The 23903-nt window shown below is 38.0% G+C and overlaps 1 long non-coding RNA gene across 2 annotated transcripts in view; it reads right to left on the reverse strand.

The window, feature by feature from the left end:
- Positions 1-23903, reverse strand: part of LOC102159977 (uncharacterized) — a 777987-nt gene that overhangs the window by 183378 nt on the left and 570706 nt on the right. The window contains exon 7 of one of the 2 annotated variants that reach the window (XR_014842499.1): positions 5373-5445. The exons of the other annotated variant lie outside the window; for it this stretch is intronic. This is a non-coding gene — a long non-coding RNA (uncharacterized LOC102159977). The remainder of the gene's footprint in view (positions 1-5372; positions 5446-23903) is intronic. 2 annotated transcript variants of the gene reach the window in all.

The following is a 23903-nucleotide window of genomic DNA, read 5'->3' on the forward strand; positions in this document are numbered from 1 at the left end:
TGTGGCTCAGAACTCTCACTCCTGTAGGTGAGTGTCTGTGAACCAGTTAGTTTCCAGTCTGTGGGGCTTCCCACTGGGAGATATGGGGTTGTTTATATCGTGAAATGGCCCCTTCTACCTCTGGATGTGTCCTCCTCTTTTTCTTCTGGAGTAGGATATGTTTTTTAAGGTTTCCAGTTCATTTGGGTGAAGAGTGCTCAGTCTTTAGTTGTTAATTTTGTTGTTTTTAGGAGAGAAGTTGAGCTCCAGTCCTTCAATTCCGCCATCTTAATTTCGTCTCCCTCCTTGTTTGGCTTATGCACTTTAAAAGCAATGAATTTACTTCATGTCCATTTTCCCATTATATCATCAAAGAGTAATGACTTCCATTTTAAAGTTGGAGAAAGCCATTTTGTTATTTAGAAAGCCACTAGAGTCATCACTATTGCTTGCTTGCACCATAAGCTTGTAGAATTTTGGTCCTATTTTGTTTCCTGCATCCATCTTTATTTCATAGAGACTCAGGTGCCCAAGCAGACTGGTCTACACTAAACATTCTCATCCATTTCCCCTTGCCACAGATTGGCTTACAATGAGAATGTGACCTGATTCTGGTCAATGAGACTTGAAAGAAAGTCTGTGGAGTCCTATTTGGAAGACATAGAAAGAGACCTATTCATCTCTTCACCCCTTGGATGTTATTAGGACAAGATGTGATGCCTGAAATTGCGCCAGGCACCATGCTACCTAAGAGTGAGGCTATCACTTGGGAAAATAACCAAGTGAAACAGCTATTTGGAGCCAAATACCTGATCCACTTTGCACAGAACCTGCCCACCCTTGAATTTCTTATTATTTCAGACCAAGGCTTTCCTTGTTGTAAAAGTTAGTTTAAGTTGGGATTTCTTGTTATTTGCTACCAAATGTGTCCTGAGGTAGCTAGTTAAAAAAATACATATCTTCTCTTTTTTTTGGAGAAACCAAAAGGCTACTCTTCCCACAGCTTCTGTTAAGAGGCAAAACAAAACAGGGGCAGAGAGACAAGGGAATTGTTCTGCTTTTAGGAAAGAGGTAATAACATCTCCTTACAAAAAGATCATCCTAATTCTTTAGGATTAACTCAACCTGAACAGTCAATCTGCATGTTCTTCCTGCTTTCCCACAAAAGGGTCCATATTGGAGTCTAATGATGACATTCATTTGTAGCAGCAGAAACATTTTTCCTTCTTCCCTTCTAGACTCTCTGGGTGGTGTAAGAATTAAATGGACATAGAACAGACTGACAGGAGAAAAACAAATTTAATTTCATATGTATGTCAGCTCCATGAAAACATGAGGGGCAGAGGCAGTCAGGTAGTTGAAGCGTATGTATGCCATTCTGAGCTAAGGAATGGGATAGGAGTCTGGAGTTTCAAAGGGGAGAAGGGAAATTCACAGGAAGATAAGAACAAATGTTTGCTAATCAGTTGTTTGCTTTGTCATTTCAGGTAAGTGTTTCAGATTCAAAAAAAGAAAAAAAAATTATCTCTAGAAATAGCTCCCTTTCGGGGCCAGGCTCCCTATCTAAATCCTCTTAGGTAGTTAAGGAAGAGGTGAAATATTTGTCATTGTTGCTGTTGTTTTCTGAGTCTGTTGGGTCTTGATTCCCTTCAGCTCAAAATAATCCACACGCCAAAGTGGCATATTGTGAGGTGACATATTCTGCTCCCCTTATACTCAGTATGAATTTCACAGTAAAGCTGTTTTCCAGTATCCTGAAGTTTTTGTCATATATTTTAACACAAATGTGTACAATCCTAATTTGTTAGTTATGGGAGCTGGGAAAGCCCATTCTATTAAGGGATTATGTTTTAGATAAATAATAAATGTACTCAATTAGTTGGTTTGATAGAAACAGGTCCACAAAGAAAGAGTTAATGCAGTATCCTTACCATTCATAGTCTGCTAACTATATGTCCTATGTGTTTCATAATGCACCAGAATCTCATAATCTTTAAACAACCTCACAACTTAGGTTTTATTAAACTTACTTCTCTAGAAAAGAAACTACATTTCCAAAAGGTTAAGTAAATTGTCCAAGATCACACACCTAGTACAAAAGAGCATTAGAATATGAATCACAAGGGCTTTATCTCTAAAATATCCGAAAAACTTATACAACTCAACAGCAAAAAAAACCCAACAACCCAATTAAGAAATGGGCAAAAGACCCGAATAGACATTTCTCCAAAGAAGATAAACAGATGGCCACCAGGCATATAAAAAAATGTTCAACATCACTGATTATTAGAAAAATGCAAATCAAAACTACTTAGAGGTACCATCTCACACCTGTCAGAATGGCCAACGTTAACAAGTTAACAAATAATAAATGCTGGAGAGGGTGTGGAAAAAAGGGAACCCTCCTACACTGTTGGTGGGAATGTAAACTGCTACAACCACTATGGAAAACAGTATGGAGGCACCTCACAAAACTAAATATAGAACTACCATATAACCCAGCAATTCCACTCTTGGAGTGTATATCTGGACAAAACTTTCATTGAAAAAGGTACATGCACCCATGTGTTCATTCCAGAATTATTCAGAATAGCCAAGACATGGAAACAGGCCAAATGTCCATGAACAGATGAATGGATTAAGAAGACGTGGTATATATACACCATGGTACACTACCCATCCATAAAAAAGAACAAAATAATGTCCTTTGTAGCAACATGGATGGAACTAGAGACTCTTATACTAAGTGAAGTAAATCAGAGAGAGAAAGACAAAAGTACATGATATTTGCTATATATGGAATCTAATACACAGCGGAAATGAAACTTTCCACAGAAAAGAAACTCATGGACTTGGAAAACAGACTTGTGGTTGCCAAGGCTGGAGGGGGAGGGAGTGAGATGGACTGGGAGTTTGGGGTTAATAGATGCAAAGTATTGCATTTGGAGTGGATAAACAATGAAATCCTGCTGTATAACACAAGGGACTATATCTAGTCACTTGTGATGGAACATGATGGAGGATAGGGTGAGAAAAAAATATGTATGTATGACTGGGTCATTTTTCTGTACAGTAGAAATTGACAGAACACTGTAAATCAACTATAATAGAAAAATAAAAATCACAAAAAATTAAAAAATAAAAGAATAGGAATCCAGCACACCTGACTTAAGATACTTAACCTTTTTCTACATATTGTTTACTGGGCTAATAAGCCCCTCCAAAAACCACAGAGAGCCTTCTTTGGGTCTTCTTTTCTTTTTCTTCATTTTCCTTCTCCTCATATTTTTTATTTCAATTTTTCTTCATTCTTCATCATGTATTTAGAGCAATTCTGAAGGTTACACAGATGACGGAGAACAGATCCTACTCTTGCTGTCTCCAAAAGAAGCGAACACACATGCACACGTTTAACTGTAACTCAAAGTGGACGCAGATAAATATGATAAGAGAGATGAATGAAGGATGATTAAGGATGATGAGAGGGAGAAATGACTTATTCCACAGCCATGAAAAATGTGTATGTGAGGAGCACAGAGGAGTTGTTTTCTATAAAGACAAATAATAACAATGTATATTGCACTTAGGAATCAATGAGATCTCAACTTTTACAGAGGACAAAATCTTGGGAAGATAACACAGGAAAATGGAAATGTCTAAGGTTCTGAAAATAGTCAGTTTCCTCAATGTACAGGAAAGTGTCCTAAATGCATCTTCACTCACCCTGAGATGTACCAAAATGGATTAATGTGGTTTAACAGAAGAGAGAAATGGCCTCTTCCTCTATTACATTGCCTGGACTCCCTTCTATCGTTGAAGACTCATGATCCTCAATGGAACACTCACAAATTTTCCCTCAGCTATAAGCAAGAAACAGCCTGCCACTAAATAGGCATATGAGTATTGCAAGATTCCTCTACCTCCATCCCTATAGGAAAATATATATCATATGAACATTTGCCCCCTTGGGAAGAATACACAGCATGTGAGAGTGACATATCTGTTAAGCTCTTAGTGTGTTAGGAAGCTAGAGGGGGTGAGTAATATTAGTTCCATACTAATAATTCTACTTGGGGCAGGAAAGTAATTTATTATACTCCATAACTGAGATTGGGAGATGAGGGAAAAAAGACTAAATACTTCAATCAAGATAACCTTCCCTTACCCCAAAAAGTAAGTCAGCACTTGTCTTCCTCCTACCCAGATGGCTGTAACTAAGTAGTATTATATGAATAAAGAGGATAGTAGATTTTTAAATAGGAAGGGAAAATATTATAGTTAACATGGTTATATATCACCTGTGCTTTCATAAATTTCTTGAAACAACTGTTTATTCACGCAAAATCTTGTTTGAAAACATTCTCTTACTGGTTTCACTATTTCTCGTCACAGGACACCAACACGGGTTGATTCATGACCTCTATATACATGAAGCTCCCCTAAAGTGATAACTTCCATATTTTCTCAGCACTCTCATCAAGTTATAGACATAGGCCCATTGGGATGATTTTATAATCTCTACTTAAAGCCAAGGAATAGTTTATAATCATTGGAATCTAAAAATCTAATAAGCAAATAATATAAGCAACAACAACAAAAAATTGCCAGATTCTTGAACTTGATTCAATTTAAAATACATTTTGCACGACTTAGTAGTAGTCATTCTAGGGAAGCAGAGGCAAAGAGGAATAGAACACAGTTCCTCAGGGAAGGTTTGGTCTACCATCCCTGATTATAAAGCCATAGCTGAATGACTGAGCCCAGGCAGGGTGTGGGGTTATGACATAGGTAAGTGCCATGTGTTTGAGAAGAGGTAGAATTCTGATGTGACTGGAGAATCAGGAAAGCTTCACAAACAGTTGATGTTTCAGTTGCCTCCCAGATAAACAGATAGAAAGAACTTCAACACAGGAAGGCGGGAAAAAGAATTTTGGAATGAGTAAAAGGCAGGGTGTGCACAGGCTCAATCTGTGTGGAGACATTATGGTAGTGAAAAAATTAAGAACTGGCCTCAGACGAAAATGGATTCCCACCCACACTCTCCAGTTATCTGGGGTGCTTACTTAATTTCTTCAGCTCTCTTTTTTTTTCCCTTTGTGAAATTAGAATTTTTGTATAATAAAACCAACCTTAATTGGCTTGTTCTGAATATTAAGTGAAGTGATGTGTGCAAATACTTAGCATAGAGTCTGGCCAATGGGAAGTCCTATTAGTTCCTCTTCTGAAAGTCCTCCACTTTCCTCCTCTGCTTAACAAACTACATTCTACCACCTCTGGAGAGACATATGGTCTACATTCATTTAATCATTCCACAAATATTTACTGAGCACCTTCCATATCATTCACTTTCTTCTCTTAATAGCTACTGCACTTAAATTCAGTGTAGCAATTACCTTGTGTACAGATGAGTATTCATGTTTTCTGCTCTCTCTAGTTCTGGGAGTCTCTGTGGTCATGAGTTAGGACCTATGGAAGAGACAGATGCCAGTGACTGCCATGTGCAAACAAGAGAATGCAGGCAGGAAGTCCACCCTAGGAAGAGTAGTTACTTGCTCTCCCTTGCCAGCCCAGCAGGGCTAGGGGCTAGAGGAATCCTGACTTAGCCAGCTCTGAGCTGATGTAGATAACAAACTCTGGCTTCGGGATTTAATTTCCCATTTTTATCTGTCACCTGAAAATACTGGCATACCCCAGCTCTGGTTCCAGGAAGAAAGCACCTTGGCACAGTGTGAGAGTCATCAGGTGTTCACAGCCCAGTAAGGCCACTTGGAACAGAAGGAAGAATATAAATAAAAGAAACCAAGTGCATTAGCAACTCAGTTTTCTCCATATGTTTATATAATCTCAGCTTCCCTTCTTTCCCACATGGCCTTCAGAGGCTCTAAAATGTAACATCTCACTGCTGTTTCTCTCTTTTTTTTTTTTTTCTTTTAGTATACACTACAATGAAAGGAGAAGTTAGGGCTACTTTCAATAGATAGAAAGAAGGAAGGAACACAATGAAAGAGTTGGAGAGTCAGGAAAAGTGTGATAAACAAAGCACTGGTGACAGGTCCCTGGGAGAACACTTTCTCCTGTGTACAAATGGGCAGGTCCTGAGCCCATTTCACTGGGTCATCCTCCTTGGAACCAAGCCTTGCAAATCATGGATGGCAATCATAATAAATAGTTTTATATTTGCCAATTGTTTGTTTATTTTTATACTGTTAGCTTCTTCCTCCTTCACCTCCCTGCTCCAACTCTGTATTTTACAGTTTCTCTGAGACAAGAAAGAGAAAAACAATCATGAATCCCCACTTTTACAGAATTAATGATGAGAAGACAGTCAACATGAGCCATCAGGCTAGAGCCCAGTTCATGGAAAGACTGATGAAGACTTTACACCTGTTCATTACGTTTGCTCTCCAGCCTTTAGATAGATTCCCCGCAAAGCCAATGAATGCCCACAGTCTTATACAAATAAACTATAATATGGGGGTTGATAGGTCAAGCAGAGATGCCTTCTCCCTATTGTGTCTCCTTTAGTTACTCTGTCGAGTCTCTTAGGTGATGTATTTAAGAAAAAAAATAATCTTAAACTTATTTCTTGGTCTTGCCTTTAATATCTCCTAAATGCATCCACTGTGAATTCATAAGGTATTAAAACATACTTTCTTTAAAAGTCCAGCTATTATTGAAGAGGAAAGAACAGTCTGAGTGTGAATTTAAATCAGCAGATTGCTTTTCTCCTAACTCTTACAAAAGCACCATGCAGACAGAGGTTATGAATGGCTGGAGGAAAGAATACTATGGAGAGTGGGTTATCTTAGAGATTTTTGGACCTTGATATGACACTGGGGTCTAAGACTTTAGCCAAGGGAAAAAAAAAGAGAGAGAGGAAGTGAAAGAGAGATACCTGCCAGTGATAAACTAGGGTCAGGCACTGAGGAGAGGATGTAAAGGTATGTATGAGGTACCAAAAGGCAACTCTTAAGTCTGTCAGATGCTAGACATTCAATACAGTAAAAATGCTTTCCAAGGGTGGCAACATTCTAATTAATATGTTTCTTTAGATTAATTTTGTTTATTATGAACAAAGAAAGTGTCTGGAAACATTTTCTAGCCAAGTGGATTCTAGGCTAGAACAACCCTCTGGGGATTAATCATTGTTTTTGTTTGGTTGGTTGGTTGGTTGTTGCAGTTGCTTTTTAAATCACTGTAATGTGCCCAGTTTGAACGCATTTTGATTTTCACATAGAAGATATATCCAAAGACCTCTGCATTTGATCCTCATCAGCACTAGGTCATGCTATGGGAAATGCTCTCATCCACCCAGGGATGACACAGCTCCGAACGAGGAGGCAGTCTCAGCCTTCGGTCTCAGGGCTTAACTGAACATTCCACTCTCTCCATCTTGTGCCTTTTCCTGCTCTTTTCAGTTCATGTCTCCTTTTGTTTCTTCCATAATGCTACTCAGCATACCTTCAGCAAATAAGGATTTGGCACAGTGCAGGATTTTTTTTTTTTTTCCCCATGCTGCTGCACTCAGTGAGAACTCTCTGTTGGTTCTTTTTTCAGTCAGAATGTCTTAAAGACTGCAGGTTAATCCCCCCCCCCCTTTTCGTGTGATGCTTTATTCAAGAGCATCCTGATTCTGGAAGATTCAGCTTTCATTGGTTATTTTTAGCACTCAATTGATTCAAGCATCTTCCAAATTCTGAGGAAAAAAATCACTTCAACCAAGAGATCCTATCAATCACAGCATGGTTTGCATGCTTATTTAGCTGGTTAGTAATTAAAGGCAGCTAAAAATACCAGGCATGCATGAATGGTGTGATTTTTATATCTTAGCTCTTTTCCAGAGAAGATGCAAGTTCCATCAATCAAACAGTTGGTAGCTGAAGTCATTATCACTGAAATTAAGGCAATTATATACAAATGAATATTAATGAAGTATCTAGTCAAAATTAGGGTCACTTAAAAAGAAATTGTAGAGAATCTAGTTTCTCTGCTAATCCATTGTAAAATAACTTAAAGAAAAAACCTTCCACATTAAACTGCCACTCCCGTTACAGGGGTTCCATTACATTAATGTTATTTCCTGTTTCAGAGACAACTGAGTTTTCAAAATGGCCTATAAACCTACATTTAATATAATCATACAACATCCTAATGGGAAAGAGGCACATTGGTCCTAGACACTGCAATTTTATAACTTAAAAAAAAATCTACATGACATTCGTTGCAATTTACAACATCTCTATACAATAGACTATACCAACCAATCTCCAGGGCTTTTTCAATCCTAACATTGTATTGTTGCACGAGTTGTCCCCACAGTTGTCTGTAAAGATGGAATGAGAGTGTATCATTTCAAGGGACTTAGGAAAAGCTAAGGCTAGTACACAGTTTATAATTTGATCCTTTAGGAAGCTATGAAGAGGAAAGAAATAGTGATAATGCAAAGGGTCTGAATTTCCTAGATATGTGCGCAGACAATTAAAGGTCCCCAAGTGGAACGTTCTTAGTTAAAAGCTCGTCGAAGTCTCCCAAATGTGAGATGTAGGCTCCCAAGTATGGCTATCACATTGCACAGCTCCGAAATTCCATTCATATAGGGTCTGTGTACATATCTTTCCTGGGGCTGTGCAGTGCCCAGCTTATACAGCCACAGAGGCCGGCCCCACCAAGGCAATGGACATTTCAGTAACTATAACGCTGTGTTTTCCCTAGTACTCAGGAGAAAGGAAGAAAGGAAGAGAGAAAGGGGGGGGGGTAGGGAAAGGAAGGAAGGAAGGGAGGAAGGAAGGAAGGAAAGAAGAAAGGAGACACTGTCCTGTACCTGAACATTGGAGGTAGAGCAGACTTGGACTGAAGGGGCCTTTGGGTCAGCCATGCCACAGCCAGAAAACTCAATAAACAGGGCCATTCAGAGAGTCCCCAAAAGGAGGCAAAACCCCAGGAATCACTCCTGTTTCAGAACAAAAATAGCTTTGGAAGCTGGAAAAGAGGAATGAGAACAAGAAAGAGGCAGACTAATTATTCTAGAAGGATTCTAAAAGGATGAATCTGGAGGACAATAGTGGTAGTCAAAATGATTAGGCAATATATACAAAAAACCATGAGCCAAGGGGAGGGCATCTGAGTTCCCCACAGATGTCTGTAAAGATACAGCTGTTCTGGCTGAATCTCACTGGCTCCTTTTTAAGGTTTCTACATTCTCCCAGAAATCTCAGCAGCATGAGAGAAGAGATCACTATAAAACTAAAAGGCCTAAAAGAAAAGTCCTCGGCCTGGGTGTTTGAAAAATTGCCACACGTGGAAGCAGGAATATAGAGTAGATATTCTTTTATTCTTCAGAATCCAATGCAACGCTACAGAATGATTCACTATCTTTGTGAAGCAGTATGCAATAAAGGGTAAAAGAGTAGAGTTCAGCTGGTTAAAGTCACATCTATAGCTTCCTTTCTAAGATCAGGTACAAGGCAAGGATATTCCCTTGTGCTACTCCTTTTCAACACTGTACTGAAAGTTCTTACTAAATGCAATAAGGCAAGAAGAGGAAATAAAAGGTGTACAGACTGGAAAGGAAGACATAAAGCTGTCTTTGTTTGCAGATGACATTGTCTATGTAAAAGTTCCTAATGAATCTATGAAAAAGTTCCTGGAACTAATAAGTGATTATGGCAAGGTTACAAGATACAAGACTATTATAAAAAGTCAAAGGTTTTCCTATATTCCAACAAAGAACAAGTGGAATTTGAAATTAAAAATGTAATACCAGATACCCTGGCACCCCCAATAAAATACTTAGGTATAAATCTAACAAAATATGTATAAGATTTATATGAGGAAAACTATAAAACTCTGATTATATATCAATCAAATAATAACTAAACAGAGATAATCTATGTTCATGTGTAGAAAGACTCAATATTGACAAGATGTCAGTTCTTCCCACTTTGATAGATTCAATGCAATCCCGGTCAAAAATCACAGAAAATTATTTTAAGGATATCAAAAACTGATTCTAAAGTTTTTACAGAGAGGCAAAACACCTAGGCTAGCCAACGCAATACTGAAGGAGAAGAATAAAGCTAGAAATTGACACTACTGGACTTTAAGACTTACTATAAAACTACAGCAATCAAGACAGTGTTATATTCATGAAAGAACAGAAAAATAGATCAACAGAAAAGACTTGAGAACCCAGAAATAGATCTCCATAAATATAGCCAACTGATTTTTGGCAAAGAACAAAGACAATACAATGGAGCAAAGATACTCTTTTCAACAAATGGTGCCTGAACAACTGGATATCTACAGTTGAAAAAAAAAATGGAATCTAGATTTAGATATTTCTTCACTCACAAAAATTAACTTAAAAAGGCTCATAGACCTACACTGAAACTACAAAACTCTAAAACTACTAGAAGATAACATAGCAGAAAATCTAGATAATCTTGGGTATGCCAATGCCTTTCTATTTTTTATTTAAAAATTTTTTTCTTTTTACGACCACATCTGTGGCATATAGCAGTTCCTGGGCTAGGGCTCAAATCAGAGCTGCAAGCTGCAGGCCTATGCCACAGCCATAGTAACAACACATCTAAGCCATATCTGAGACCTATGTCACACCTTGCAGCAATGCTGGATTCTTGACCCACTGAGCGAGGCCAGGGATCAAACCTGCATCCTCATAGAGCCTAGGCCAGGTCCTTAACCAGCTGAACCACAATGGGAATCTGGTGATGTCTTTTTGTATCCAACACCAAAGACAATCCATAAAAGAAATACTTTGATAACTTGGACTTTATTAAAATTAAAATTTATTCGTTGAACAATATAACGTCAAGAGAATTAGAAAAAAGGACACAGACTTGGAGGAAATATCTACAAGACACATCTGATAAAGGACTATAATCTAAAATATACAAATAATTCTTACAAATCAATATAAGAAAACAAATAACCCGGTTAAGAAATTGGTCTAAGACCTTGACAGGTACATCACCCAAGAAGATATAGAGATGACAAGTATGTGAAAGATGTTCCATACTACATGCCATCGAGGAAATGCAAGTTAATATGAAATGCAACTATACATCTATTAAAATGACCAAAATACAGAATGCTGACAACAGCAAATGCTGGTGAGGATGTGGAGCAATAGGAAGTCTCATTCCTTCATTTTTGGGGATGCAAAATGTTATTCACTTTGGAAGACAGTTTGGTGGTTTCTTAAAAAAAACTAAACATACTCCTACCATATGATCCAAAAGAGTTATTTATCCAAAAGAGCTGAAAACTTATCTCCACACAAAAAAACACATATGGATATTTATAGCAGCCTTATTCATAATTGCCAAAACCTGTAAGCAAAAAAGATGTCCTTCAGTTGGTGAATGGATATATAAATTGTGATACATCCAGACAATGGACTATCATTCAGTGCTAAAAATAAATGAGCTATCAAGTCATGAAAAGACAAGGAGGAAACGTGAATGCATATTACTAAGTGAAAGAAGCCAACATGAAAAATCTACATACTGTATGATTCCAGTATATGACATTCTGGAAAAGGCAAAACTATAGCCAGCTTAAAAAGATCAGGGATTGCAGCCATAGGAGGAAGAGGACAGACAAATAAGCAGAGCACAGAGAGGATTTTAAGGTCAGTAAAAAAAAATTCTGTATGATCTTGTAATTATGGATATATGTCATTATATATATATACCTCCAAACCCAGAGAATTTATAACACTAAGAGTGAACCGTAAGGTCAACTATGGACTCTGAGTGATTACAACATGTCAATGTCGGTTCATCTTTAGTAAAAATGCATACCACTTTGGTGAGTGATGCTGATAATGGAGAAGGGTATGCATCTGTGGAAGTGGGGACATATACAACAATCTCTGTACTTTTAATTTTCCTCTAAGCTAAAACTGCTCTAAACATAGTCTTAAAAATCTCGGAGTTCCCGTCGTGGCGCAGTGGTTAACGAATCTGACTAGGAACCATGAGGTTGAGGGTTCGGTCCCTGCCCTTGCTCAGTGGGTTAAGGATCCGGCGTTGCCGTGAGCTGTGGTGGAGGTTGCAGACGCGGCTCGGATCCCGCATTGCTGTGGCTCTGGCGTAGGCCAGTGGCTACAGCTCCGATTCTACCCCTAGCCTGGGAACCTCCATATGCTGCGGGAGCGGCCCAAAGAAAGAGCAAAAAGACAAAAAAAAAAAAAAATCACATATATATAGGTATAGTCAGTATAACTGAAATTAACCTTGAATGTGCACTGTCCACTTCAATGAAGATGGACAACTCCTGTCAATTATTACTTATGTACAAATGTAGTCCATTGATTTTCTCTGTCTTGCCTGAACTTGAGAATACTCTAGGGAGGTAGAAAACGCATATATCTACACATATACACATGTATCTCCTGAAAGGTTTTTGGTTTGCATCTAGGGTTTAGAATGATGGTACTAATCTCTAAGCTGCTGGTGAGTAAATATTGGATCTCGTACGTCCCTAGTCCACATACTATGAATTCTAGACAGTTTATTTTAAATAAAAAGTTCGTGTTTTTTTAAAAAATGCACTACATGACCAATGGATGAATCAGATAAATAAACAATATTCTCAGTATTTGTGGTCAGTACTACAATAGAGTTATTTTCAGGGTGTTTTGAAGCTAGTTCTAAGAATTATGGTTGTCTTAACACTGGTCCCATGGACCTGTCCTTTCTTTCCATTAGGAACCTACTCAGAATAGGGAGATGTTGGAATAATTAACAATGTAAGAATTGTGGCTAACTCTTCCTAAGGAGTGTATTTGGAAGTGGAGTGAGAAGACTGCCTTAGAACTTGGTTAATTCAACAGTGCACCTCATCAGGATATTTTCAAATTTACTCTTTGGCAACTAAGCCACAAATACAGACAAAAGTGATATTAAGAGATTCACCATCAGATATCTCTTAATATCACATATTAGGAAAGAATGCTGACTGCATTCAGAAAACTCTGAATCTCCAAATTCTCTATACCGGGAGTAATTTGCTATTTCACTGATAGCATCTACAATAAGCTTTCCTAAGTCATTTATATAGAGTCGATCCTTAGTATGTAGAACGACATGGCAAAGGAAATATCACTAGACAGTTTTCATTTTAATTATACTATTGTGTAACATTGGGCTAAATATAAAATTGATGTGACTCCAAGATGCTAATTCTTCTTACTAATCTACCTTTTTCATTTACTTACTGTATTCATTTAACTTAAAATAATGAGTTATTTCAAAAATATAGAAAATCACAGGAAATTATACCACAGCCATTTGTACATCCAAAGACATTTGCATTCTGCCAAATGGTTTCATCTCTCCTTTATGCTTTATGCTTTAAGTATAGATTCAGCAAAATATCTTCCTCCCGATTTCCTCCCTTCCCTTCCTCCCTCTCTAGAGAAAGTTGGTCTCCTATGGGGGAGATGTTTATCATTCATTGTTTTATCCTTTTATAACAATGTTTATGCCACCCCAAAATTACGTTTCTGTTGGTTCACACAAATGTAAGTCATGCATTTTAATGACGGTGGACTGCTCCAACATATGAACAAATCAGTTTATCTATTTTACTGTGGTTCAAATTAGGTTGTTTAAATTTTTCTACTCTCATCAACATTTCTACAAGGAGTACTACTGCAACATATATCTTACGTATGTGTGAGAGTTCCTCTAGAGAGCACACCTATGGAGTACTTGGGACTGCTGGGTTATTAGGTATGTTGATTTTTATCATTACTAGATATTGTCAAATTACTCTCTAAATGACTGTGTCAATTTACTCACATTAACTACGCATAAAGTTGCCTATTTCCACATAATTTTCCAAAAATTCAGCTTCATTAGATTTGTAAATTTCTATACTTAATAATTATTAGACTTAATAGTTAAAGTTAATAATATCTTAATATTCTTAGCCTTTCCTCATTCACTTCCAGTTTCAGAGGTATGTGGTGTATATTTGTCCTATTCTTGTGCAGGTTTCTAGATTTTTTTTTTCTTTTCCACTTACACAGAGTAAGGCTTATAAGGGTCACTGGACCTATAAAGGAACCTTAGTATAAATTCTATATTTCTCACAAACCCCGGACTCTTCAACCTTCCCATTAAAGATTTAAAAATCCAAAATTAATGCCTGTTCTCAGCCTCATAGCTGCCCCCTTCCATCTCTCACCCTTGATGGCAAAACTATCAATTCAGATGCTCACTGCTCTTTTCTTTTCCTTTTTTGGCTGTGCCCAAGGAATGCAGAAGTTCCCTCCTGGGCCAGGGATTGAACCCATGCCACAACAGTAACTGGAGCCACAACAGTGACAACACAAGGTCTTTAACCCACTGAGCCACCAGGGAACTCCAAAGGCTCACTACTCTTAATTTCAGTTCCTTCTTTACTTCTGGATGAAATTCTCAGCCATTTCATTTTTAAGATTTCATCTATGTATTTCAAACATTTTAACAACATTTTTTGTGCAATTTTAGCAAGCTTTTCAACATGTTCTAGAAGAATTTCAGAGTTAACCCTTCCAAGAATCATAACTCTCCATCCACCTAAAACAATGGGGATCATTCATCAAGTGCAGTGGTGGGCTGGTGCCTTACCTCACACTATTCCCTCTATTGGTAGAGCTGGGATTTCAAACCAGGTTTGCCCATCTCCTAAGCTCATTGATGGAAAACCAGATATTCCCCATGAGTGATAATAAAGCCTATAGAGATGCACCAGCTGCCTCCAGGGGAAAGGGATGCAAAGCCAAGGGTGGGTGTGCATGCATGTGCTTGCTTCTATGCATAGGCAGAGGTGTGGGTAGAGTATCTAAGATGTGGTGCTCTCGTGATGCTTGTTTCAGGCAATGCCACTTGCCACTGATTCACTTTCTTTCTCTATGCTCATTCCATAGCATCTAATAAACACCTTCTTTCCCTTCTCACTGCCTTTCTATTTATTCCATACTTTTTGCTGAAAATGCCTATTGAATTCAGGCAGATGAATGTCACAGCAGGCACACTGCCTTGTAAAGCTAGGGGCTGTGAACAAGAATTTTACTTTGAAGGAAAAGGTAGTGGGGACAGGGAAGATAAGGAGGTTACGGATAGACAACACAGAAAATAAATGTGTATGTGACTCTATAATTTTCCAAGAAAAGCTACAATGTGTGTAATATTGGCACTTTTGTTGAATACATTGTTGTTGATAGTAAAGTTTGTCTATACATCTTTCAAAGGCTAAAACACATCTTAAATATTCTCTTATTTCAAGAGCCTATCTTGGTAGGTGCAGAGGAGTCAGTTAAAAAAATCTGTTGAGCTGAAAGGGTTACCCATTGGAGAACCATAAATTGATGCTAATATTATGTATTTTATCACACTGAACAATGAGTAGTGTGGTCTTAGGAAAGCACATTATTTTCTTACGAATCATAGATTTTTACTTCTCCAGAATATCCCGGACCCCTCTCCTCCCCGTATGGAATAACCAAGGTCATTTCTTAATATCTAGATGTATATTTTATGCCTTTAATGCATTTATCAATGTGCCCAGCACAGTGACTTCTTGTACACAGTAAGTGCACAGTATGTATAGCATTAATGATAAGGGTTCTTGTCTCTTTGCAAGAAATAGATGCACAATTAGTTACAACTTGGCTGTGAACAGATAGCCTAACAGATGGGACAGCAGATAGAGTGCTTTGTCAGGTACCAGAAGGTCCTAAAGGAATCTGATTATAGGGTCCCTCCTCAGGTTCAAAAGAAGGATATTAGCAATGTCCAAGATGAAGGTTCTTCATAAGACTGTCTGCTCATTCTTCTTGACTCAGCTAAATGTCACCTCCTTTTGGAAGGTGGCCACAGTGACTTAATTAAGATAAAAGTCCTCTTCATCCTCTTCTCAGTTACCACCCTTTTCATACCTGCTTAGAACTTATTAGAATTTATATTTGTTTTATTTGTCTTTTTTAGGTATTTTCTGGTTGTCTTTGCTTCTAGACTGTAGGCACCATGAGGTCAGGGATCAAGTCTTTTTCTATATCTCAAACATGAGTGGAGACACAATGCTGATTGAATGAATACATAACTCAGTGGATCATTTCCTTTCACCTCCCTCTTCTTTAATTCAGACATGAGAACTATTATTCAGAACACCGAGCAGTCACTTAACTTGCCACCATTCATTTCCATGCTTAGCACAAACTTCCCAGGATGCACATCCTGGGAATCGTGTTTCAGAGAGTTGCCGAGTCTCTCTGCTCTTTCCATGTAAAATCCTCCTGTGCTCTCTCTACTCAGCAGCAGTTGAGAAGCAAGTCACTTGTGCAAAATCTGAAAGGCTATTGATAAAAGAAAAAGGATGACATTTGCTTCTGGCAGTTTTCCTCAAAGGTATGTGCCTGAAAGTCAGAGAAAGATATGAGCCATGGGAAGTATGAGAGATCTCTGAAGAGAATGTAGGAAAAGGATATTCACGGGGTAGGGGCACTGCTCCACTATGCTTGGCGAGAAAGGGCAGCTCAAAGACTGAAAGGAGAGTGAATGGGCAAAGCCAGGAGAGAGACTGCAGCAAACTGACTCTCATCTCTTCTGTGTCATGACCTTGAGCCTTATTGGAGCTTCTGCATGAGTTACAGTCCAGTGGTAAATAGGACTAAGGCCAGGAATCATTGCAAACACTTGCAATGATGCTTTAATGAAGAAGTCAAGCAGGATGTGGATGGATAAGTTGGATCAAGCATATATCTAGTTTGACAACAGATATACAAAAATAGATAAATATTTCTAGGAAGGATACTGGTTGAAGGAAGGGAAGAAAATTGTCCTATATTTTATTATATTGAGGTCGATATCTCATGGAAAAACTCACCCCAAAAATCAGCTGACTCCCAATCAGTGTTCTTATGGAGCCATTTATAATACTTCATGCTGCTTCACTGCCCAGGTAATTACTTTACATCAACTTAAAATTCTCTAGTACTTTCAGCTAGAAAAGCTAGTCTTCATTTCCCCATGTTGGAAGTCAGCTGTAAAATGTTATTGACCCAGGTCTTCTGTCATGTTCCACTTGACTGCAAGTGCATGTTTAAGAGAGTATACCTTATTTACAGTTGTTTTCTTAAATCTTTAAAAATGGTGCTAGCCATATGGATGGATAAATGGATATATAGAATAAACCTATGGATAGATAGGCAGATGTATTATAAATGGGTTAGTAAATGATGGTGTGTTGGGTACCAGGAATAACCTCATTTATCATATTCATTCAACAAACATTGAAAGTAAAACATTATTATTATTGTTTTTAACTACAAATGGGCAATTTATAAGTCAGGGTTTAATTAGAGAAGCAAGATCCCTCCAAGTGATCTAGACTAAGGAGGTGATCATAGGTAACTGATGATGGGATTGTAGGAGCTGGTTAAATAGTTTCTGTATGACTGTCACTTTTGCATATGATACTGGGGATTAAAGTCACAGAGCAGGGAGTCAGGAAGGAAAGATGGAAGTAAAATTCTAGAGAAAAGGACAAATAAGAGTTATGAGATGTTTGGGAACCTATGATGATGAACTACCTCTCAGCTTTCAGTTTTGAAGTTTTGGTGCCCTTCTTCATGGATCTAAACACATAGCTGACCCAGGGGGTGGAGAGGCTGGAGAAGGTTACCAGAGGCAGCATACCTAGTGATGAATTTGCCAACAAGGTGAGCCAACAGAGCTCTAACAATATGGATTAACTTCAATAGCACCTGAACCTATGCCCATCTTCTGAAAGCAGAAATGGCTTGCAGAAGTCTTTGGAGACTAGTTCTATTCCAGAACCACAGACTGAGAATTCTGATAAAATGATGACACCTAGAGTAAATCTTTGGGTACAAGGAGTGGGGAAGGCTTGAGAAATAACTCTTGGTGAGTGTTGAGTCCCTGACTCCTATTTGGCTCGGTGAGCAATGTTAACTTTTTTATATTATGTGAGCCAGTAAATCCGTGTGTGTGTGTGTGTGTTGTGTGTGTGTGTGTGTGTGTGTGTTAATGCTTACGCCAACACAACTTGAACATCTTCTACTTAAAACTTAGAGAGATCTTATCAATGCATATTTGCATGATAAGCTGGAATTACTAGGTGTGGGAGGTAATGGGAAGAAGGTAATTCAATTATGAAAATCAGTATCTAATGTATTTACATGCTCAAACAATCAATTAATGAATAAATGAGAGGTTCAAAAATGAGAAACATGTTGTATATGTATGGAAAGTACAAGGTGATTAGTATTGACTTTTGCCCAGAAAATTCCATTTGCATGAAAAGAGCCTCCAAATGAGTTAGGCTTCATTATAGATCCAAAATAGACTTTATGGCAAAATTCTCCTGCCACTTGTTATCATCACAGTGATTATAGAAATTTCTAACGGTACAAAGACCAAGGCATCTGTGTCCAGTTTACATATTCATTTTCCTTTGAATGCCTAGCATCACTGTGGCTCAATAATTAACATAAATGAAGGTAAAATTAATCTAATAATTCAGAACTTATCATTGATTCCCCTTCAGCTATAAATTCTGAGATTCCAGGATTTTATAGTGCTGAGGGGGAAAAAAATGAAGTCCCAATGATTATTGAGTTCTCATTTTTATTTATTTTCTTGAATTTAATTTCTATGTCCTTACATGCTAGTATTTAGTCAGGATTCCTTATGCTTCCAATGAAACTGTCTGGAGACACACTCTCTAGCAGTTCTGACTATTTGTGTTTCACTCAGGTAATTCATTAGAGAAAATAAAGATCTCACAAGGTACTCTCTTGAAAGGTTTAAAGGGAAAAAAAATCGTAGCACCCTATGCTGCCCACGCCCTGATTCCAGTTTTACTGGCTAGGAAATACATTTAATTACCTTCAACCTTGTCTCTAGAAAAGAAAGCAAGAGGCTTTATCAGGGAGATAACTGGAGAGATTTTCATAGAAGGTGCAGATCAACTGCATGTGGTTGGAAAGGCAGGTGTGCAGGAGCCCAAGGCCAGCAGGGCCTTTCTCAGAGCCGTATAAAGGCTGCCCTGCAGGTAAAGGCACCAGGGAAAAACACAACCATATTCAGCTACACCATATATTTGGCCCTTCACTATGGCTTTTCTTGCCTGGGTTGTTTAAATTAATTTTCTCTAATGTCTCATTAGATGCATATACTGAAACCTTTGTTTACAGTGGCTTACAAAAGTTGAGGTTTATTTCCTTATACAGCAAGAAGTCTGTGGGAAAGGAGCTGCAGGCATTTGTTTAGAAGCACAACATTGTCAGGACTGGCGCTCCTGTGATGTTCTAGACATTCTTCTCACTGTTGATACAGTAAGGCTGCAGGATGGCTGCTGCCAATTCAAAACTCATATTCATGTCAGGAAAGAAGGGTGGGTGAGGGAAACCACATCAAATGCATTCATTTACACTGATTATTAAAAGCAAGCCTCTCCCCAGAAAACCCAGCGGATCTCACTTATAACTCAATGGAGAGATTATGTTGCATGGCTACCCATTCTGCACGGGAGGCTGTGGTTCTGTCTGTAAGGAAGGAGGGGTAAATGGATGCTGGGCAGGGAACCAATATCTTAGGCTACATTTGCCTAAATGGTTTTGAGTGCTTTGAAAGCAGGAACTCAGTTTTATATTTCATTCACATCTTTCTTTTTAAGAAGTTTTTCCTACCCTCATTTCCTTTCTCTGACCATAACTGTGAGGGAATTGGCCTGTAGTACCTACGACTCATCCTGCTGTATAGCACAGGGAACTATATCTAATCACTTGTGATGGAACATGATGGAGGATAATGTGAGAAAAAGAATGTATATGAGTATAACTGGGTCATTCTGCAGTACAGCAGAAATTGACAGAACATTGTAAATCAACTATAATAAAAAAGTTTTTTTTTTTAAGATTCAGCATTAGACATAAAGGCACATGTGGAGTTCCCACTGTGGCACAGTGGGTTAAGAATCAGACTACAGTGACTTGGGTTGCTGGGGAGATGTGGGTTCAATTCCCATCTAGGCACAGTGGGTTAAAGGATCCAGCATTGCCACAGGGGTGGCACAGGTCGCAGCTGTGGCTCAGATTTGATCCCTGGGAATTTTTGTATGCCAGAGGTGGGACCATTTAAAAAAAAAGGGCACTTACACATAAGAGGACTTAATGTTTTAAATTGACAATCAGGTTACTATAAACATTGCCCAATACAAGATTAGTCAAGAAAGCTGGAAAGAACTAGAAGAAACACACAGACAAAATAGCTATAACAGAAGGCCCAGATCTATGCAAAGCTTGAGGAAAAATATTTTACCAGCATCTAGGCAGAGAAAACAAATCTTAAGTTACAAAGAAAAAGAAATCTATTGGTAAAAATTATTTTAAACCCAATGGAAGAAAACCCAGACATTTCTGAAGGAGTAAGAAGAATAAATTTCTATGGCTGCCCTTTATCTTGACACCAACAAATACAGAAGGAGAAGCATAAGTATATGTGTTTAAAACATAAAAGAAGCTACCACTAGAATCAGAATAGGCCATGCAATTTTCAAGTTAGAGGGATAAATGAAGAAAGATAAAAATTTAAATGAGTATAACAGATAGCAAACTTTAAAGAAAGCAAAGAAAAAGAAAGCATAACCTAGGTGGAACCTGGACTTCCAATTCCAATAAGTTATTTCTGTCAAGAACATCTGGTAAATTTGGATGAAATAGAAAAGGAAATTGTCTATGTGCAGGAGAGCTGTGAAGCTGTCAGCACTTGAGGGTGCAAGAGAAGAGAAAAGTAAGAGTGATTCAGCCGACATTCTGTAAACAGCTTTTCTCCTTGGGCTCTTGTCTCATTCTTGAAGGCAAGAGGATGGCAAATGAGGCACAGGGTCACAGCTAAGTGATTAATATTTACCCATCTTAAAAGAACAGGAGAGATAATCATTGGAGAGAATTGGGACCATAAAAGAAGATAGGATGTGGGAGGCCAAGATTCCAGAGGAAGGGGATGTACAGAGAGCCTAACCTAACATTGGTGGTTGTCCTTCCTAAGGCATTTTCTCAATTTTAAGCTGTCCAAGGTAGAAGTTAAGAGGCATGCATCCCCAATGTTCATTGCAACACTGTTAACAACAGCCAAGACTTGGAAGCAGCCTAAATGTCCATCAACAGAGGAATGGATAAAGAAGATGTATACACAATGGAATACTACTCCGCCATAAAAAGAACGAAATAATGCCATTTTCAGCAACATCGATGGACCTAGAGATGATCATACCAAGTGAAGTAAGTCAGGCAGAGAAAGACAAATATCATATGACATCACTTCTACGTGGAACTTTAACAAGTGGATAAAAACGAAACTTATTTGCAAATAGAAAGAGACTCACAATCTTTGAAAACAAATTTACAATTACCAAAGGGGACAGCTGGAAGAGGTTGGGGGTTTGGGACTGCCATATGCACATTATGAGATATGGAATGATATGGAATGATTGGCTAACAGGGACCTGCTGTACAGCATAGGGAACTCCACCCATTATCCTGTGATAATCTATGTGGGAAAAGAATCTGAAAAAGAATGGATGTGTGTACATGCGTAACTGAATCACATTGTTGCACAGCAGAGAGTATCACGACCTTGTAAAACAACTAGACTTCAATAAAACTTTAAAAAACTGGGGGAAAAAAGAGGCTAAACAGAACGCCACTGAAATGTGGAGCTGAGTTTTAAGCAGTCTCACTGCACCAAGGAGATAAAATTAGAGTCTAGGGCCTGCCAGGAATAGAGGCCTTAGTAAACATCTCAGTCTGTCAGGCAGAACCTTTGGAGAGCTACATCCTAGGAGCACAGATGAAGCAAAGGTAGACTGAGGCTTTCAAACCAGCCACAATCAGTGCCTGTAGAATAAGGTGATGTGTTTCCGTTTATGCCGAGGGCAGAATACAGTAAACTCACTCTGGGAAAATATGCAATATCAAGTATTTGATAAAAACTTAACAAGGGCACTAAGGAGATATTTAAATATATGTAGATATATATGTAGATACTGTATCTACAATTCTTTTTATCTCCAAGATGGGGCACGAAAGGGGTTCTATTAAGAACACTGTACATTGAAAGTAACGTGCACTGATGTTGATACAAGTTCTATAATAAGCATAAACTGGAATAAAAAACTAAAATTGCTGTAGAATGAACCAATAACATTTTGTGATAGTCAAAAAAATTAAACATGATACAGCAATGAAGTTGCAAACTTGTTTCCTGCGATACCATGGAGGATATTCACAAAAAGAAAATGAATTTTAAAAAGCCAGATCTAGAGTTCCCGTCGTGGCTCAGGGTAAACGAATCTGACTAGCATCCATGATGACACAGGTTTGAGCCCTGGCCTTGCTCAGGGGGTTAAGGATCTGGCGTTGCCCAGAGCTGTAATGTAGGTGGCAAGTGCAGCTCAGATGTGATGTTACTGTGGCTGTGGTGTAGGCCAGCAGCTACAGCTCCAATTCTACCTCTAGCCTGGGAACCTCCCTATGCCACAGGAGTGGCCCCAATAAGACCAAAAAAAAAAAAAAAAAAAAGGCCAGATCCAGATCCAAAGATTATGCAGGATGCCTTTCTATATAAACCTTAAAAACAGGGAAACTAATTGCTATGAACTGAAAGGTTGTGCCTCCCTAAAATTTATCTGTTGAAAGCTAAGCCCCAATATGATGGTATCCAGAGGTGGTGAAATACCTTTTCACCTTTCAGATGGTGAAAAGGACATGAGGATGAAGGCCTCAGGAATGGGGTTGTGCCCTTATAAAAGAGACTCCAGAGAGTTCCCCACCTTCCACAGTTAGGAAACAGTGAAAAGACGGAAACAGAATCCAAACACGGAATCTGCTGACACCTTGATGCTGGAATTCCCGGCCTTCAGAATTGTTAGAAATGAACTTCTGTCATTCCTAAGCACCCAGGCTATGGTATTCTATTAGCGCTCACACGCATCTGTGGTGATAGTTGTCTGAGCAGCAACATTCGGCAGAACTAATGATTGGGATAGGGCATGAGAGGGGTTCTATTAAGTTCTGTGTCTTAATCCAAGTAGTAGTTACATGGGCATATTCATTTTGAAATATGTCATTGAGTTTTGCACTTATGATTTATAAAATTCTCTATAGTTTTTTAAATAGTTTACAATATTCTATTATCAAAATAAATGAAAACAGGTTAAATTCTTGTAATGAAAGCCAAAGCTGAGATTGGTTTTGGTTTAAAAGAAAAAACAATTTAAAGCTTTTCTAAGAATCACAACAAAATCAAAATTTAAAAAAAAGGATAATAGTAAAGAGATGGGCAAATAGTGGGAAAGGGCCTATATGTAGGCATTTTATACACAAAACAATAGTAATCAATATTAAATGTAAAATCAAGTGAAAGCAGAAAAGTTGCAGCAAAACAAACCTAATAAAATTAGAAAAAGTTTCAAATGCATCTGAAAACTTTTAAAATTAAAAACCAATAATGTGGATGCAAATATATCAAGTCTATTAATGAAAGTCAAGAAAAAGAAAATATAAATAATAATATTATATTATTTAATATAAAGGGCAAATCGCAGTGAAGATGCAGTTGCCATGGATCTGTGTTCCAGATTCACTAACACCAAAGTATATAAGAATATACTTTGAAAGACAACCAGCAAGATGAAAAAGAATCAGTCAGTCTTGGGCTGACATATATCACCATGTTTTTTATAGCTCAGTGAGAATAAAATAATAAATATAGTATTGAAATAATACAATTAATAAGTCAAATAGATGATATCAAAATGCAACCCTTACACAGAATAAGCATTTTGTAACACTGTTCCAATACATATACCAAAAAGACCAGTTAAAA

Source organism: Sus scrofa, chromosome 3, assembly GCF_054392235.1.
Source record: "Sus scrofa isolate SSC_HxYL_T2T_F1_AM1 chromosome 3, Sscrofa_HxYL_maternal_Yorkshire_Landrace_v2.0, whole genome shotgun sequence".
NCBI classification, from domain to species: domain Eukaryota; kingdom Metazoa; phylum Chordata; class Mammalia; order Artiodactyla; family Suidae; genus Sus; species Sus scrofa.